This window comes from Cyprinus carpio, chromosome B24 (genome assembly GCF_018340385.1).
Source record: "Cyprinus carpio isolate SPL01 chromosome B24, ASM1834038v1, whole genome shotgun sequence".
NCBI classification, from domain to species: Eukaryota; Metazoa; Chordata; class Actinopteri; order Cypriniformes; family Cyprinidae; genus Cyprinus; species Cyprinus carpio.
This window is the reverse complement of record NC_056620.1, coordinates 10351351-10361653: the sequence shown is the minus strand read 5'-3', so window position 1 is coordinate 10361653 and position 10303 is coordinate 10351351. Positions and strand designations below refer to the sequence as shown.

Sequence of the window (10303 nt, the reverse complement as noted above, 5' to 3'; positions counted from 1 at the left end):
GTCTCTCTACATCATCGTAGCGCCATTTTGGAGAACATCCGCTCCACGCAAACTGAGTACGCTATTCTGTGTCAGCCATGACACAAGGATACATTTTCTACATGTATTTACGATTTGATTTGAACAAAAACAGCGCATCCATTGAGCGCAGCTGATACAGAAGTGCGTATGCTGCTTGCGTTCAGCGGATGTTCTCCAAAATGGCGCTACAGTGATGTGGAGGAGACAAATTATTGAATAAAGTCTTTTATTTATTTATTTTTTTTTTGTATTTTTTTTTTTTTTTTTTTGCATACAAAAAGTATTCTCGTCGCTTCATAACATTACGGTTGAACCACTGATGACATATGGACTATTCTGGCAATGTCTTTCATACTTTTCTGGACCTTGACAGTGTAATTTACTTGGCAGTTAATGGGACAGTCACAAGCCTCCCAGTTTTCATCCAAAATATCTTAAACTGTGTTCCGAAGATGAGCAAAGCTTTTACGGATTGGAACGATGTGGGGGTAAGTGATTAATGACAAAATTTACATTTAGGGGTGGACTATCCCTTTAAGGGGATAGTTCCTCTTCAACTTTGCAAGTAAATTTGAAAAGTATCTGGAACGCGTCTAGCGTGAGCGACTCTGAATATCGTGTGAAATCAGTCCAATGGAAGAGCGTGACGTCACGGGTGGAGTGACATAAGCGACCAGGAAGCTATAAAAGGACATGCTGCGCAGCTGGCATCAGCTTCGCGTCTTTCAGCAAGCGCTCTGTGTGTGCATGTCATTTTGTCTTGTGAGTCTTATTTACTGTTGTCTGTCCAGTAGAGCTCCAAGCATGTCCAAGTGCAAGGCGAAATCCAAACATTCTAAAGGCGAATCCGGATCGCGTTTCAGACTGTGTGTCCCTCCCTGCCCGCGCTACATTACGAGCGGGGATACACACAGTCTGTGCGTGGTCTGCCTGGGTTCGAAGCACGCCGAGTCGGCTCTCGAGGGGGGCCGACTGTCCGCATTGTGAGAGGATGTCGGTGCGGCTGCTTCGTTCCCGGAGGGCTCTCTTTGAGGAGGGAGACTTCGCCAGCGTTCCCCGCGGTGCTGGCCCAGCTTCTGCCGAGGCAGAACGGCAGCTGCACTCGTGGGGTTCGCAAGTGGATCTGACAGAGGGAATGGAGACGGGCGAGTCCCTATCTCCTTCCACTTCTGCCAGATCCGGCGCCCAATCTCTTGAGTCGGAAGCACGCTCTGCGGTTCCTTCCACCCTGGGAGAGGGATCGACACACTCCGCCTCTCTTCCTCCGAGGAGGTCGATGTGGAGTCTGTCGACAGGGATTCGCCACCCCATTCGCCTAGGTATGAGGAGCTCTTGGAGGTGGTGACTCGTGCGGTGGCCAAGTTGAGTCTTGACTGGCCCGCCGAGAAAACAACCGAAACGCAGAAAAGCAAGCTCGATGAATGCTTTCTGCGGGCGAGTCAGCCACCTCCTTGCCGGGGTCTTCCTTTTTTTCCCGATCTACATGAAGAGATCGCTAGATCGTGGAAGAGGCCATTCTCAGCCCGCCTGTATATCCCCTCTTCAGATTACTACGGCAATGTAGTGGGGATTACAGAGCGCGGCTACAGAGCGATGCCCCGGGTGGAACAGACGCTCGCGAGCTATCTGTCCCCCGGTACGGCATCGTCTTTGAAGGCCCCGGCATTGCCCTCCAAGCCGCTCAGAACAACATCGGCTTTGGTGGGCAAAGGGTATGCGGCAGCAGGTCAGGCTGGTGCGTGTCTGCACACCATGGCGGTGTTACAGGCGTACCAGGCTGACCTGCTGAAGGAGCTTGATGAGGGAGAGGAGATCAAGTCCGATGACATTACTGAGCTCAGAAGGACCTCTGATCTCTCCCTCCGCGCCACCAAGGAGACCGCCCGAGCGATTTGGGCGGTCCATGGCAGCTATGGTGGCTGCGGAGAGGCATTTGTGGCTGACCCTGTCTGAAATGAAAGAGCGGGACAGGGTCTGCCTTATGGACGCCCCGATCCAGCCTTCTGGCCTGTTCGGCGACGCAGTCAACACTGTCGTCGACAGGTTTCAGGAGGCTCGCAAACAGGCGGCGGCGTTCCATAAATTCCTCCCTCGTCGCTCCCTCGGGGCATCTGGGCGGGAGATGCCCCAGCCGCACCCTAGCTCCTCATACCGAGAGGCTCAAAAGCAGAGCGTCGCCTCTCGTGCTCCCCCGCAAAGGGAACGGGAGCCTCAGCGACGCTCTCGGCCGAGGTCTTCGAGGCCCAAACAAGATTTGAGGGCAGTCATTGATGCTAAGAAGGCCTCGGCCAAGAAGCCCTGACACCAGAGAGCCAGGGCGTCAGAGGGCAGCCTCTGCTGGGGTAGAGCGGTGCACACCGCATTACACGGTGCCCGTCTCGCCTCAGCGCCCTCTGGGGGGCCGGTCTGCCAACCCTGCCAGTGTTCCAGGGCGCAGCGGTCCCCAGCGAGCTTCATTCTCAGTATCTTCCGCCCGTGCGCGTAGCGGGGCTGAGACGCTCGCCACCCCTGCGGGGGCCTCTTACACCAGAGGTCAGTCTCGAGAGACTGATTCCCTTAGTAGATTATTTTGCCAGCGTGGAAACTACTGCCAAATGTATCTCAATGGGTCCTGCACACGGTAGAGAAAGGTTACCGTATTCAGTTCGGCTCTGCACCACCGATGTTCAACGGGGTTACTCCGACGATAGTCGGCCCCGAGCAGGGTCTGGTTATGGAACAAGAAGTGAAAGCCCTATTAGAGAAGGAGGCCATCGAGGTGGTCCCTCCTCAAGACAGGGAATCCGGTTTTTACAGCCGGTATTTCATAGTTCCAAAGAAGGATGGGGGGTTGCGTCCGATCATAGACCTGCGGGTCTTAAATCGATCAGTTATGAGACTGAAGTTCAAGATGCTCACGATCAAGCATGTTGTAGTGCAGATCAGGTCCGAGGACTGGTTTGTCACAATAGATCTCAAAGATGCATACTTCCACATATCCATCCTTCCACAACACAGGAAGTTTCTGAGGTTTGCTTTCGGGGGCGAAGCTTACCAATATCGAGTACTTCCCTTTGGCCTCGCACTCTCACCCCGCACGTTGACGAAATGTGTAGATGCGGCTCTGGTCCCCCTGCGCATGCAGGGCATCCGCATTCTCAACTACATCGACGATTGGTTGATTTTAGCTCAGTCAGAGCAGGCTGCGGCTCGGCATCAAGATGTCGTTTCTCGCACATATGGGGGAGCTGGGTTTGAGACTGAACGCCAAGAAGAGTGTACTTTCTCCAGTTCAGAGAACCACCTATCTAGGCGTAGTATGGGATTCGACCACGATGCAGGCACGATTGTCCCCTGCTCGTATCGAGTCGATCCTCATCTCAGTTGAGAGAGTCAAAGAAGGCCAGTCACTCACTGTCAAACAATTTCGGAGATTTTTGGGTCTGATGGCAGCTGCGTCCAACGTGATACCTATTGGCCTGCTTTACATGAGACCCCTACAGTGGTGGCTCAAGACCAAGGGATTTTTCCCCGAGGGGCAATCCACTTCGAACTATCAAGGTCACGCGGCGCTGCCTCCGTGCCTTAGACATGTGGAAGAAACCTTGGTTCTTGAATCAGGGCCCAGTGCTGGGAGCTCCTGGTCGCCGTGTAACACTAGCGACGGATGCTTCCCTCACTGGTTGGGGTGCGGTCATGAGTGGCCACCCTGCCCGCGGTCTGTGGAGCGGTCGCCATCTGACATGGCATATCAATTGTCTAGAAATGCTAGCAGTTTATCGTGCACTGAAGCACTTCCTCCCAGACCTAAGGGATCACCATGTTTTGGTGCGCACCGACAACACATCGGTGGTCTCTTACATCAACCACCAGGGAGGTCTGCGTTCGCGCCCCTTGTACAAGCTGGCGCACCAGATCCTTGTGTGGTCCCAGGGCAAACTCCTCTCACTCAGAGCAGTATATATTCCTGGGAAACTGAATGTGGGAGCAGACATACTGTCGAGGCAGGGGCCGAGGCCTGGGGAATGGAAGCTTCACCCCGAGGTGGTGGAGCAGATATGGAGAATTTTTGGCAGAGCTCAAGTAGACCTCTTTGCAACTCAGGAGACAGCACAATGTCCCCTTTGGTTCTCTCTAGTTCATCCAGCTCCCCTGGGACTGGACGCTATGGTACAGACCTGGCCGAGGCTTCGTCTGTACGCATTTCCCCCTATTGCTCTGCTCCCGGGAGTTCTGGCGAGAGTACGCCGGTACGGGGTCCGTCTATTGTTAGTAGCCCCGTTCTGGCCGGGGCCGAGTATGGTTCGCAGATCTGGTCTCGCTCCTCGACGGCTCTCCTTGGGAGATACCGATCAGGACAGACCTACTCTCACAGGCGCAGGGCACGATAATTCACCCTCGCCCGGAGCTGTGGAAGCTGTGGGTGTGGCCCCTGAGGGGTCGCAGTTCATAGCATCCGGTCTCTCAACCGAGGTTGTTCAGACCCTCCTCCAATCCAGAGCTCCCTCAACGAGGAAACTGTACGCCCTGAGGTGGAAACTCTTCACCTCATGGTGCAGAGAAACCGCCAGCTAGACCCAGTAAACTGCCCAGTTGGTACAGTTCTGGAGTTCCTACAGGCCAGGTTCTCTGCAGGGTTGACCCACTCCACATTGAAGGTCTACGTGGCGGCCATTGCGGCCTACCACGCACTTCTCGATGGTCAGTCTTTGGGAATACACCCATTAGTTACACGTTTCCTCCGCGGTGCGCTGAGGCTGAGACCTCCAGTACGGTCCCGTATTCCCCCGTGGGACTTGGTTGTGGTGCTAGAGGCCTTGTGCAGACCTCCATTTGAGCCTATTCAAGATATTTCAGACAGACATCTGACACTCAAAACCGCCTTTCTGTTGGCCATTACCTCTCTGAGGAGAGTAGGAGATTTGCAGGCCCTCTCAGTGGCCCCTACATATCTGGACTTTGCACCTGGCATGACCAAAGCGTTCATATACCCTCGAGCGGGTTATGTTCCTAAGGTCCCCTCTGTCACACCAGAACCTGTAGTGCTGCAGGCTTTTCTGTCCTCCTCCCTTTCGGGAGCCCGACCAAGAGAAGCTAAATTGTATGTGTCCAGTTCGAGCACTGGACGCATACATCCACAGAGCTGCCCTGTGGAGAAAAACAGACCAATTGCTTGTATGCTATGGTCCCCCCAAGAGGGGTTCTCCTGCTTCTAAGCAGTCTATTAGTCGTTGGATAGTCGAGGCTATCAACGCCACCTATGAGTCCTCTGGTCGTCCCCCGCTGTTGGGAGCCAAGGCTCACTCCACACGGGGTATGGCGGCCTCCAAGGAATTTTTGGCAGGTGTATCCATGCTGGACATCTGCAACGCTGCGGGGTGGTCCACGCCCTCTATATTTGCAAAATTTTACGGCCTAGACATGCCGGTCACTCCAGGCGCATCCGTCCTCTCGTCCTAAGCTGTGCTCTTCGGATACACACTAGGCAGGGGTTTGGGAGTCTGGCAGCGTTGGTACTCGTTCCCCAAAGCGCTCGACGCAGCTCGAGTTCCTGAAGAGGAACGTCTCTAGGTTACGTATGTAACCCTAGTTCCTCGAGGGAACGAGACGCTGCGTCTCAGAGCCATACCACCCGGCACCCCTGCCGGTGCTTGCTGGTACTCGAAGCTGATGCCAGCTGCGCGGCATGTGCTTTTATAGCTTCCTGGTCGCTTACGTCACCCCGCCCGTGACGTCACGCTCTTCCATTGGACTGTTTCACACGATATTCAGAGTCGCTCACGCTAGACGCGTTCCCCAAAGCGCTTGACGCAGCGTCTCGTTCCCTCGAGGAACTAGGGTTACATACGTAACCTAGAGACGTTCTTTCGGAACTAGGGTTACATTTGTTTCAAACTTTTTGTTGAGCATAAAAAAAGATGTTTTGAAGAATGTTGGTAATTAAACAGTTGACAGTTGTGATTTTATTTATTATGTTGTGGATTAAAAAAGAATAAAAACAACTGTGTGGTTAGATTCTTCAAAACAACAAAATATCCAGATATCCAAAATGTCTTCTTTTTGTGTTGAACAGGAAAAAGAGGAGAAAAAAAAAGAAAAAAAGGTTTGTATATAGGTTTGGAACAAATGAACAGTGAGAAAATGATTACTGTTTTTTTTTTTCACTTCTTTTCACATTTGAGGAATGGAATGATTCCATGAGGTCCTTCATGGAACCATAAATGCTTATAAAGAACCTTTATTGAGGCACATTTATTTCTGATGTTTCCCTTCCCACTTACATCCCAGATGGGAATGTAACTAATTTGTCCCAATCCAGGTGTCTTACTGATGAAAATGGACGACTTTGGTTGACATCAGTGATTCATTGCCAACTCAGAGATGGTGACAAATATCTGAGTGACCAAGTCAGCAGTGAATAATAGGTTAATTTAATCTACACATGGCAAAATTTGTCGACCCTTAGGTAGAACCCTAATTTTGTGGTTAGCAGCTGTCATCAAATGTCGCTGGTCAGGTTACTACCTTTACCACAAAGACAATGGGACGGGAAAGAGACCATCCCATCCTGTAGGATTATGACACTTTAATCAGGCTAATCCAGAAGACTCCTGAATTCCCACACAGGTAGAAATTGTACACCTATGCCCCATGCACAACGACAGACCTGTCCACATGCAGACATATGTCATGGGAACACTCGGTCACCCACAGTGACACACTCAGACATCAGCGCCTGCTCTTTTGAAGTCAGTATAATTAACAGGCTATCTGATACACTATCAGCCCAAGAGGCTCTTGGTCTCAGAGGCACGTAGCAGATCCATCAGTGGTTGCTAACTGGCTGCACTGTCAACAGTCCCAAATGCTCCCATTGTGACCCTTCCATGCCCCATAGACCTCCAGTAGAACGTGGGGTCACACTGGCAACTCTTAGGCCCAATGTATCGCATACAGTTTTACTAGATGTTGTCGTAGTCTGAGATAAGTTATTCATGGCTATGTGTGAATAAAAGATGATGGCCTGCAAACTGGTGCATGTCACACAAATGTCAATGAGACAGACGTACAGCCGATGACTCACAATATGCATAATGGAGGATAATGACCGTCTACACCGAGGTGAGACTGACCTTGATAATAAAGCCCACGTATCCAGTCACAATGCTATTGTTTGACAGAGCACAATGAAGAGTGGAGTACAGTTTGTAGAGTGTTTCAATGTTAATTTCCATGTTTCTAAAGCATGTGCGAGCTTGTTAATATTTTGGCCTTTATATATGACTTGGGTCCCTCCATCAACGTAAATATGAAAGATTTTCTTTTGTATCCACTCAAAACTCTTTAATGCCCCCAAAAAATATATATGTATGTGTATATAAATACTGTGCTTAATGCATAGTTGCTGAAGAAATTAATACTTTTTTCAGCAACTATGCATTAAAGGGTTAGTTCATCCAAAAAAGAAAAATCTGTCATTAATTACTCACCCTCATGTCGTTCTAAACCCGTAAGACCTTCGTTCATCTTTAGAACACAAATTAATATATTTTTGATGAAATCCGAGAGCTTTCTGACCCTTAGTTCATGTGCTGTGGTACTCTCGCGAATGCGTGACAGAGGCTGACACAGAAGAGAAGAATTGTTAAATAAAGTTATTTTTGTTTTCTTTGCAAACAAAAAAAATATTCTTATAGCTTCATACCATTACGGATGAACCACTGATGTCACATAGACTATTTTAACAATGTCCTTACAACCTTTTTGTGCCTTGAAGGTGTCAGTTGCTGTCTATGGAGAGTCAGAAAGCTATCGGATTTCATCAGTAATGTCTTAATTTGTATTCCGAAAATGAAACAAAGGCCTTACATGTTTGGGACGACATCAGTAATTAATGACAGATTTTCATTTTTGGGTAAACTATCCCTTTAAGAAAATTAAAAGTGATAAAAGCTTTTATATTTTGTTCTTTAAAAAAAAAAAAACTGTAACGGTTTTTGCAGAAATGTTAAATAGGACAACTTTTTTTAAGAAATGATGTCGAACAGCAAATCAGCATATTAGAATGATTTCTGAAGGATCTTTGAAAAAAAAAAAAACATCCATAGGACAGTGAAGACTGCGTGGCATTTTAATATAGTATTGTATTGTATAAATTATATTTTTGAGCAGCTTTGGTCATCAAGAGACCTCTTTCGGATTTTTTTTAAAAATGTACCTTTGAGCAGTAGTGTATATATTATTTAACTGTGCATATTTTAAGATATGTAAAAATGCTATCAGTGAAATTAGCCATAGCAATTCAAAGAAAACAGCTGTTTTATTTCAAAGATGTGGTGGAAATCTTTCTTGACTTTTAAGAAAAAATAACGAAAATGACTGCATTCTTTTATGATGTGTGTATATCCACAGTTTGACACTGTTAGTAGACGAATTAAATAAACTGAGAGTGTGAAAGAGAGTTTTAAGAGAGTTTATTTTATAAAAGTCCAGAGGCCCAAAAGTGCCCATAGCTGTAGAAATTCCTAATTATGAAACCGATGATTGTTTATGGTGTGGTAATATCAAGTCAAACATTGAACAGTCTTCGATTTTGCCATGATTTTCCTCAATGTTTCCCGATAGCTCTAAAACGTTGGAATTTTAGTTTTGTCTATTGTACTCATTAAGTTTTAAATATGTATATATTTTTTCATTCTTTGTTTGCATAACGGTGAAACTTTAAAACGATGTCATTTGTTTGACCGTTCAAAGAAACAAAATTGAGTAATTATAATTCATTTGTCAAACACAATCTCCTCGGACTACACATTGTACCTGATATCTGTGAAATCTCTCTGATGCGGTCACTAAAAGTTCACCGCGGAGAAAAACACAACGCTGAATTAGCGTCCTAGCTGTTTAGACATCTCCATCAAAACCTATGACAGACTATTTCTTTCTTTTGAAGTCCTAGCTTATTCCTGACTTGTCAAAATAAGCTTCGCTTAAGAAAAAATTTGTGGGAAATTTGTTTTTGTTCTCTGAATAGATTGGCGGGAATTTGCAGTAAGGGTGTGTTATTGATTTAATTAACAACAGAGGTGGTCAGTGCCATTAAATAAAACCTCATTCCCTCCCTATCTGACCGTTACATCACCTGAAAACAAATCATTTTGGTGACCACCATTACAAATGTCAGTAGAATGTATAAAATAAAAGGGTGTAATTGTAATATATGATCGTAATATCTCATTGTAACCAAATAACTACTAAGGAACTCATGACTAGCAAGTTCTTTGTTTGATGTGGTGGACACAGCCAAAGGCTACAGCCATGAATCTGAGAAAAGACAGGAACGAGAGAGGAAAAAAGAGTTTAATCCACATTCACAGGTGTGTCACACCTTTGTTACCATCTCTGAAGTTCACAACGGACTCCGAGACAAAGGCCAGAGCCCCATGCGCCTATTGTAGCCTGGAGAACAATACAGTGACTGTGACTTACTAATCCCTGTGGAGCGCTGACAGCTCAGGCCTGAAGCCACGCTAGGCCTCATCTTCGCTCAGAGCAGTGTCTGTGAACCACAGCTATGGGAACCGGGAGTATTTATAGAAGCCAGAATCTTGCCAAAAGGAGGGAACCAAAAGCCATTGTGGGAGAAAAATATTATCCCCATTGTCAACCTGTCGCCATCATTGTAGCGTCACTTGATGGATGAGAAAGTATGTGTCTGGAGGGGAAATGGCTCACTGCATGAAAGCTTTTCAGGAGATGTTTGTAATGAAACTGGCCCATAAAGAAGTGAAAGAATTGCAGTTCGTATTTCATAAAGTAGTTTTCTGTCAGATTTTACTCACCTCACCCATCCTGGACGTACTTGTGACCCATAAATGGCTACAAAAACATCTCAGTTTCAGAGTTGGACAGTAGGTCAAAATTTAGAATTGGAATTTGATTTGACTGGCCAAAACACACAGGAAGCAAAACTGGAATTTGATTCGGAATTAAAATTACAATTCGGTAAGCATTGTGGAAATGAAGCGGGTGAATGTGTATATTTACATTGAAAAGATTGTTCACCCAAAAATGAAAATTCCAAGCCTGTATGACTTTTTACCTCTGTGGAACACAAATGAAGGTATTTGTCTATAGAATGAAAGTCAAATGTTGTTTAGGACCCCACTGGCTTTAAAGCTGCAGACCGTAACTGTTTTTGGTTAAAGAATATTCAGAAATCAATATGTGAGCAAGTACATAACCAGCCAGTGTTCAAAACTATCGCCTTACTTTAGCCTTTTCACAACGGTTATCTTATGATAAT

General features: G+C 46.9%; 1 pseudogene; it reads left to right on the top strand.

Annotated features, from left to right (window-relative positions):
- The first annotated feature begins 2143 nt into the window (after positions 1-2143).
- Positions 2144-4441, top strand: LOC122142198 (annotated as a pseudogene).
- The last annotated feature ends 5862 nt before the right edge of the window (positions 4442-10303 follow it).